The 9,593-nt window shown below is 43.9% G+C and overlaps 1 non-coding gene across 1 annotated transcript; it reads right to left on the bottom strand.

Moving 5' to 3' along the window:
* Nucleotides 1-8,150: 8,150 nt before the first annotated feature.
* Trnaw-cca lies at nucleotides 8,151-8,222 on the bottom strand. Its single transcript has one exon. It is a non-coding gene; the product is annotated as a tRNA-Trp (tRNA).
* Nucleotides 8,223-9,593: the final 1,371 nt, after the last annotated feature.

Here is a 9,593-nt window from a genome sequence, read left to right as displayed (position 1 = left end):
AGGGGGGACCTAATTATAGCTACCGGGCCCACCATGGGCCCCATTAACCCCGACCAACCCTCTCCCGGGCCCCATCAGGGCCTGGAAATGCCCCAAACAATGCTAAAAGACTTGGACATGACTGCCTTAATTGCTGACTTAATAAAAGTCAACCCCAACTACCTTAATAAATTTAAGGTAAACCAGACGCGGAAGCCTTTGCGCTTCAGTCAACCCCCAGCTTCTCCTCCTCCGGCTATGGCTATGGAGGATGAAGAACCGCCGACCCCTAACTACGCTAAGGAGCCTCTCTCCAAGACCCCTGCCGGGCCTTCAGCCCCCAAAACTCTCCCGATAGTTACCAAGGAGCCTCACTCCGAGACCTCACCAGCCTCATCAGAAACGGAGGAATTCACCACCGTACAATCCAAGGCCCAGAAGCGAAAGCTAAAGGCCTCAAAATCCCATGCAAACCCACCCAAAAAGGTAGGCATCGCAGCCACAGACGCTGAGTCCCATCCCTCCACCTCTCAGGCGACCCCCGAGGAAGAGTCGGAAGACTCTCCCATGGAGGACCCGCCAAGGGAGAAAGTCCCTCCTCTCTTCATTAGAGAGAAGCTCAGCTGGCAGCGCATACTGCCTTTAATAGACCAGCAGGGCATCTCCTTCACGAGTGCCCGCTCGACCGCCATAGGCATTAAAGTCCAATGCCCAACGTCAGGCGACCATCGCCTGCTGACAAAGACTCTCCGACAGGAGAATGTAGGTTTTCATACCTACGCTCTTCCCGACGAACGCGTGCTGCGCGTAGTCATCCGCGGCCTTCCCAAAGAGCTCAACACTGAGCTCATTAAGGCAGACCTCCTTTCCCAGGAGCTGCCAGTCCTAGAGGTTCACAGGATGTACCATCCCAGAACCAAAGTCCCCTACGAGATGGTGCTCGTTACCCTAGAACTTACCCCCGCGGGTAAGAGAATCAACAACATTACTTCGGTATGTCGCCTCACCGGCCTAAGAATTGAACCCCCCCATAACCGCGGCAGATTGGGCCAATGCCACCGCTGCCAATTATACGGCCATTCCGCAAGAAATTGCTCGCCCACCCTAGGTGCGTAAAGTGCCTAGGGGACCACGGCACCTCCGACTGCCCTAGGACACAACCGACCGAGGAGCCCCCAAGCTGTGTTCTTTGTAAGGCCCAAGGACATACCGCGAACTATCGTGGATGCCCTAAAGCTCCCAAAGAACCCAAGCGAAGGGTCAAACCGGCCGGCCGCAAACCCGCCGCAGCCCCCCAACCGACCCAAAAATTCGTCCCCGCACCGGCTCCGGCCACAAACGCGTGGGACAAACCACTTCCCAGGGCTAATCCCCCTGCGCCCAAACCCACCCAGGCTCCTCCAGCCAAGCCCGCCCAGCCAGCCCAGGTCAAGGCTCCCGCGCCCTCGCCTAAGCCCAAAACCCTAACGGAACAAACCCTCCAGACGTCCGCAGTAATAAACGCTGCGGATAATCTCAGTTTAATTCAAACTGTCCTCGCCACTATTGACATAGTGGAGATGGAAGTTTTTGCTCGGACCTTCAAGAAAGATCCCGTCTCAGCACTCACCCAGCATCTGGGTCTCCTCCTCTCCATAAAAAACCTCAACTCAACCGTTAATGGGTAGTACGACCACAGGTAGATTAAAACCCCACTCCCTATCTGTCGCGTTTTACAACGCAAACGGCCTTATCGACCAAATGGACGAAGTCCGCGACTTTGTATGTGCACACCAAACAGACATCCTCCTAGTTCAAGAGACCTTCTTGAAACCTAGCAGAAATAACCCTAAAATTGCCAATTTTAACTTAATTAGAAATGACAGGGCCACTGCTAAGGGCGGCACTGCCATATACTACAGAAGGGCCCTTCATTGCACTCCTCTCGATCCTCCACAACTAACCAATATGGAAGCTTCTATATGCCAGGTGAGTATGACCGGCCATCCGTCGATCATACTAGCATCAATCTATCTCTCTCCTTTGAAAGACCTTCTAGAAAGCGACATCCGCGCACTCCTCTCATTAGGAGACTCCGTCATCTTGGCTGGAGACTTTAATGCCAAACATCAAAGTTGGAATTGCCGCTCCCCGAATACACGAGGACGACAACTCGAAAGACTGACTCATAGGCCCGATCTTAACTTCATAGTTATAGCCCCTGACACACCGACTCGTTACCCAATGACCGACATTGCAACAGACAGACCGGACATACTCGATATAGCCCTTCTGAAGAACATCGCCCTTCAGGTGAGTCCCTTAGAGGTTCTATCCGAGCTATGTTCAGACCACCGTCCCGTCCTAATGCGGCTAGGACCCCCGCCCACCGCGGCCCCCCAGACAAAAACAGTCATTGATTTCAAGAAGCTCGCCGAGCAACTTAATTCTATAGACTCAGTGCACATATCCCAAATTCCTGACACCATAGATAACTTAGATGAAGCGCATGCAGCCTCACTGCACCTTACCAACCACATCCGCGATGCTCTCAGCGCCTGCTCCCGACAGATGCCGAACGGTTTCACCCGTCGACAGCTGCCGGACGACGCTAGAGAGCTTATCACAATCAAAAACGCTAGACGCAGAGCCCATGACGCATGTCCAAACGCCGACAACCGGAGAGAACTCTGGAAAGCCCAGAGGGAGGTTAAGGCTCGCCTTGCCGAACTCCGTGACGAACAATGGGACAGGAGGCTGAGTGAACTAACGCCATCGCATGTAGCCTACTACAGCCTGGCGAGAGCTCTCAAAGCCGACCCTGTCTCGGCCACTCCTCCACTTTTACGTCCCAACCAACCTCCCGCTTTTGAAGATGTCGATAAGGCCGAATGCTTGGCCGACAGCCTAGAATCCCAATGCTCCCCGAGCACCATCTCTATAGACAAAGCCCAAATAGAACTAGTTGAAAGCAAACTAGAAACTATCTTCTCTTCCGCCCCAGAAGGCGACCCCATCCCCCCGACGACTAGCGACGAAGTTCGTCAAATTATCAAGGAATTACACGCCAAAAAAGCTCCAGGTCCCGATTCTATTAATAACAAAACCCTTAAGCTACTCCCCGATATACTAATCAACCTCCTGGTTGTCATTTTTAACACCCTCATGGCGGGTTGCTCCTTCCCCGATAGGTGGAAAGAAGCTACCGTCATAGGTATCCCCAAGCCAGGCAAACCTAGGAACCTCCCTACAAGTTACCGACCCATCAGCTTACTCAACACCCTTGGCAAAGTGTATGAGAAAGTCATACTCAGCCGACTTAAGTCCGTGGTAGAGGAGAAAAACCTCCTAAACGACGAGCAATTCGGATTCCGATCCAGACACTCGTGCGTCCACCAAGTGCACCGCCTCACGGAGCACATCCTTCACAACTTCAATCGATTCAGTGTGAATGGTGTCCCTACGGGAGCCCTCTTCTTTGACGTAGCCAAAGCTTTCGACAAGGTGTGGCACGCCGGCTTAATATATAAGCTATACCATCTAGGCGTGCCCGAAAGACTCGTACACTTACTACGAGAATTTCTCACCAATCGAACTTTCCGCTACCGACTGGACGGGACTCTTTCCTCCCCAAGGCCTATCCGAGCAGGTGTCCCTCAGGGCTCCGCGCTCTCACCCCTCTTGTACGCGCTGTACACCAGCGACATTCCCAGATCCCCCGATGTCCACATAGCTCAGTTCGCGGACGATACCGCTCTATTCAGCTCTCATGTAAAACTCCAAATTGTTAAAGCTCGACTCCAAAAGGCGGTCAGTAGCCTAGGCCACTGGTTCCGCCTCTGGAGAATAGAGGTTAACCCGGAGAAAAGCGCAGCAGTGCTCTTTCAAAAGGCAAAAAGAAAATCACTTGACACACTCCGACGGACCGAATTAACCCTTTACGACCGCCCCATTCCCTGGCAAACTAATACCAAGTATTTGGGTGTAACCTTCGATAATAAGATGAGCTTCAAGGCGCACATACGTAGAGTCCGTAAAAGGGCATCGTATGTTATGAGTCGTCTTTATCCCATGATTTGCGCTAAGAGCAAAATGTCACTCCGACATAAAGTCACGCTATATAAGACGTGCATCCGGCCAATAATGTCATATGCCTGCATCGCATTTGCACATTTGCCACCCTCCTCCCTCAAACCCCTCCAAGTCCTACAAAACAAATTCATGCGCATGGCCACAGGCTCCCCGTGGTACGTGCGTAATGTAGACCTCCATAGAGACCTCCAGCTCCCGACCATAGCCTATTACTTCAAACAACTTTCCAAAAAATATTTTGAGAAAGCCACCAAACACCCCAACCCCCTGGTAGTTGGGGCATCAACTTATACCCCCGACCGTAACGACCCTCCCGACAAAAGACGCCCAAAGCACGTCCTTAACGATCCCGACGACCAAATTATGACGGACAATGCTCCCTTTCTTGTAGGGCTACACGATTCAAACAATTTACAGCGTCTTCGCCGGCGAAGACGAGGTCCCCGATTTCTTACGTCACCCGGACGTGGACTCACGCCACGGCCTCGGGGACGTGTGGACTAGCTAGTCCGACCAATCCACCCATCCCAACGTCAGCCTAAGCCGTGGTCCGAGCCTCACAGGAGGCGCCCTTAGGAGGACGTTGCCTCCGACCTCTACACCTATTTTCTTCGAGCCCTAGGGCTCATCCCAGGCGGAGCTTCGCGCTTGCCACCCCCCCCGGTGACGCTGTAGCGGCCAGTAGGGCCTACGCAGCATAGTCAATCCGAAACAACACACACACATCGCCTGTATAAACGACTGGTAAAGGAAGACTAGACTGCAGATTAAGGAGACAGGAGGCGAGATTAAAAATGGTGGAATAGTGATGAATACACATACATATAAGGAATGTTAAAACGTATCGCAAATCACGTCCTTGTAGTAAGATCTAGACTTTTATTTCATGGAACTAACAATGATGTGAAATGCTTGGGGAGATGTTTATTGTCACATTTGCCTATCGAAACAACTAAATATTGCCGATTCTAAAATAATGCCTATTTACATAAACTATTCATTTACATTATGTAGATTACTATTAATTAGAAGAGTCTCGTCAAAATATTTGCTTACCAAAATTTTTTACGTAAATCATTAATGAAACTACTCTGTTTTATCATAGGTAGGTAATCGTATTTTATTATCATGAAGTTACTTAAAAGTTACTTCATGATAATAAGCTTTAGTCGGGAATGTTCGCTAATTTTTGCAAAATAGATGATGCCCACTACTTCATCTGCGTGGATTTAAGCTATTTTTAAAAGTCCGGGGTACCTGTGTAAAGTCTTCAATTTTCCTAGATGAAAAGTAGCCTTTGCCATTTTCCGGTCCTTGATTAGTTCTATGCATAAAATTATATTGATCCGTAATCCCGTTGCAATGCGACTGAAGGAAAACCAATAAACAAACATACTTTCCCATATTTTATAATATTTGTAAGAATATTCAATGTAGGCACAGCTTTTACGAGTGCTAAGAATGCTAAGTGCTGTAATAAGACTCGCTCATGTCGTGTTCACGTGTTACGATAGTCATAGTATACAAAAGCTCTCAATTAGGAAGTATTGTCTGTACATAACACAGCTTTGTTAAGACGAGTATGAAATAATCGTGCTAATATGGACAAAACACACGTCACGACACGAAAAACAAATTGTTAGGAGCTGACTACAATTGTAACTATTTAATAGCATTCATTTTAGATTGTTTTTAAAGGAATCTAAAAAATTAACAAAATTAAAGAATGAATAAACTTCTTGCAGGTGATAAGTGGGTGAAGCTGAATGAAGGGACGACGAGAAGAGCCTGGTGGCGAAGAACAGAAAACTTGACACATTTGACCCCTCGATCTACTGTGTCGAAATCAATTATTATTCCTGATTTTTACATTAAGTACCTAGCTCTTTTAAATATAACCGATCGAATATAATATTTAATAATGGTTTGAAAAATTTAAGAAAGGATCTTTTTACAAAATGGCCTCGAAAAAAGCTTTTTTTTTGGACAGTCGTGTAATGATTATGCTATTTTATAGATTTACAGAGGACACCGCTTAAAAAAAATGTTTTGTGTAATGTAATAAATAGGTATCATTATAGTTTTTATACTGTGTATCTCCATTAAAAAAATAAAAATAAAAAAAAAATTGTGTTTCAAGCTCTTAAGCTATCTACTTTCTTTGGTGTAGGACCCCCTGCGAGTACGTAGTTAGCACCTGCCAAGAAGCGTGTGTCTGTAAATGGCGACACTACATGTTTATCATATCTCCATCTCTCCGTAGCTCACCTATCGACTGTGAATGAGCTATGCGGAATCATGATATTACCGCGTAAATAACATCTCAATAATTTTCTTCTGCACGAGAAAAACGTTGTCAGCATTGGATCCTATGATCAGATAGTGTTGAGTGAGGCTGTCGACCGTAAATACACAAAAACTTAAACAACTTAGGAGTCTTTACTTTTGTAAATATAATTTAAAAACTTATTTTTAGGCTTTAACAAGGAACTTTATAGTTCCGCTATGTCCATCTGTCTGTCCGTCCGTCCATCTGCAGCTTATTTCAGACCCTATTACCACAGTTTTAAGTATAATAATACCTACTAGTCGTCATTACCTACCTAGATTCTAGAAAGCTATTAGTTTATGGCATGTGTTGTGGTTTGGACGTAGTTTCTCATGCTCTCTTCTCTATCTGATGGTGTGGGCTTGAGGTGTTACAAAGATATTGCGGGATGAAAACCATTTTTCGATTCAGAAATATTAAACTTCAAACAGTATTTTGATTATATCAACTATAGCATTTATTGCTACAACTGAAACAAAAGGTTAAATTAAGGTATTATTCCTTTATAATATTTAAGCTGGTTATCAAGTTTTGGTTCTAAGTTATTAAAATAAATAAAGCAATAACTCGAAAGTGGTATAGAAACCAACCTTTACATATTCGGATATGAAATTTCTTATGGATTTCTTATACTAATTAACTGTATCCGAGCTATGCAGTATGTTTCCATAAGGAACTCGGTGCTTATGGTAAAGATATGAGATATATTAGCTTTTTGCTTCTCTGGTCCTAATCTAATTACTGATGTAGAACGCGTGTAGCGGCCCTCGTGGCCATGTTTGTAAAAAAAAATTATAACTGGCTTAAAAATACTCCTTAGTTTAGGCAGGCAAGGTACTAAGTATAATAAAATTCTGTGGTTTAGGTAAGCGGATTATAAATATCTTTGTATGAAAGTATGAACCTTTGTTTATCATAAGAAGCAAGTTTAGTAAGCACTATTCTTTCCTAAGCTCTTTCTTCACTAAGCTCAATATGTTTGTGGTACGGTGTACCAATTTATCGGAAACCACAATGCGGTTTGCGACTCGTCACGTAGCTATGAGCAACTTATTTCGTTTTACCAGCACCGTACTGCTGGATCGGTTCAAACGTGACGAAAGGCAGCCACTAACCTAAAATAATATTGTATTGAGCTCGAGAATTCACCGTTAAAGCAAATGATTATTGCACAATTCATAATTCAAAGTTACAAGTACGGGGCCTGGATAAAAATGTATATTCATTAATTCATTCATTCATTGAACCGCGAATAGGAGGTCTAACGTTTTAACCTCTGGGCTATCACCGCTCCTCTCCTATTTTACACACGCCTTCAATTTCGAAGCACTTAGTATATACATCCTGGTTGTTGCAGTGGTTCGTCCTAGGTACTCATCAGAGTCGGCGCTCATCTCACAAAGTAGCATTGTTCCCTGTCACAGCGATACTCCGCAATATTCTAATGGCCGATCCGTCCAACAACATGCCAACTACAGTTCCTTGTTCTACTTACTAATGTTATTGAACACGATAGCCTTCAATTTAAATTGTGCTTAAACTTTAAAATAATCTTATTGAGGCCCGCGATCACATCCGTACCGATTCAGTTTTTTTTTATGTCGTAACTACTTTGTTTTCTCGGGATAAAAAATATGTATAATTCGTCCCTTCCAAATCTATCTCCCTGTCCAAAACTAAGCTAGGTTAGGTTAGGTCATGAAAAGGTTACATTCAGAATTCCAAAGTCGGCCATATAATTTTTTTTAAGGAAAAAAAATAATACGAATTTTGACCCCGACGTGATTTGAACACGCAACCTTCTGATCTGGAGTCAGACGCGCTACCGTTGCGCCACGGAGTCCTTACTCCTAGTCATTGAAGTTAGCTATCGTTTGCCGGATACAGATAATAATATTAGATAACACGCGACTTCGCCCACGTTACACAAACAAACCCCTATTTTGCCCCTTAGAATTTTCAAAAACCTTTCTTAGCGGATGCCTTATGCCTACCATAAATAGTTATCTACATGGTACAGCTCGAACTCGTCCAATAGTTTTAGATCAGTCAGTCAGCCAGTCCTTTAGATATAGTACAAATAAATAATTGCCAGTTAGTGGATACTGCCGACAGAAGTTAAAACTTTTAAACTATAATCTATCAGTGGATTTTATATCAAATTAATTTATTTGAAAATCCAAAACAATCTTTAACTTTCCAATGTAGTGTTGAGAAAGTTAATCTACCACCTTATTTAATTACAAAAGACTCCGAAATCACACACCATGTTTCAACAGATGCTTTTCAAAAAAGCTTATCGATTTCTGACTTTGGTAAGAGAGAGAGGAGCGAAAATTCAGATATGTTCATTTGCCTTTAAAATTATGTTAATAGTTAAACGTTAACTTTGAATACATTAAAAGTTATTTTAACATTCTTCCAAATGGTTTAAAAGCTTAAAGGGCTTTTTATTTTCAGTTTAAGCAATTCTCGCTGACTCATGTGACGGAGTAAAAGTACAGTTCCCTTAGCACGTGTTTCCACTTCTGAAAACGTTCACAGTTTTCGAGTTACAAAACATTTAACCCGTCGCTAAGTAAAATGAATTATTTGTTATCATTTGTATAATAGTGTTGATATTTAGTGGGTCTATAAACTTGAGAATTGGCCCTTGAAGTTTTCTCTGTTCTTAGTGGAAGAGGCTATGCTCTCTCTGAAATATCTAACATCTATTTCTAGTGGATTAAAAAATACTTTCCAGAAATTTTCAGAGCATATTGAGCTAGTTGGACTCATACAGAGAGGACAATTCCCATTTACAAGATTATTGTTAGAATAAAGAATTATTTTACAGGCAAAATAACTCCAGAGTCCAGCCTATTGAGTCACTATGATAACCACCAAAACTAATGTTAGCCACCGAACTCATTTGACATTTATTTATACTCCAGTGAAGGTAAATTCTAGGAAAACACATTTTGATATCACTCAATGAAGCAGCAAACAATGTCAAATGAGCTGGGTGGCTATCACTCACCCCGCTGATGGATTAAGACGCAAATGGTTGGCTTGTATAATAAGGGGATGTGCATGTGTCATAAGGGGGTGTAAGATATTCAAAATTAAAAAAAAGCGGCTTTAGATAGAAAAGTTTTCTCTTGATGACCACCAAACTTCGTCTCGAAAACGGCACACGACAATAATGAAGACGAGACGGTTAGCTATAACTTTA

Source organism: Maniola jurtina, chromosome 20 (assembly GCF_905333055.1).
Source record: "Maniola jurtina chromosome 20, ilManJurt1.1, whole genome shotgun sequence".
In the NCBI taxonomy this organism is placed as follows: Eukaryota; Metazoa; Arthropoda; class Insecta; order Lepidoptera; family Nymphalidae; genus Maniola; species Maniola jurtina.
This window is presented reverse-complemented; position numbering and strand designations above follow the sequence as displayed.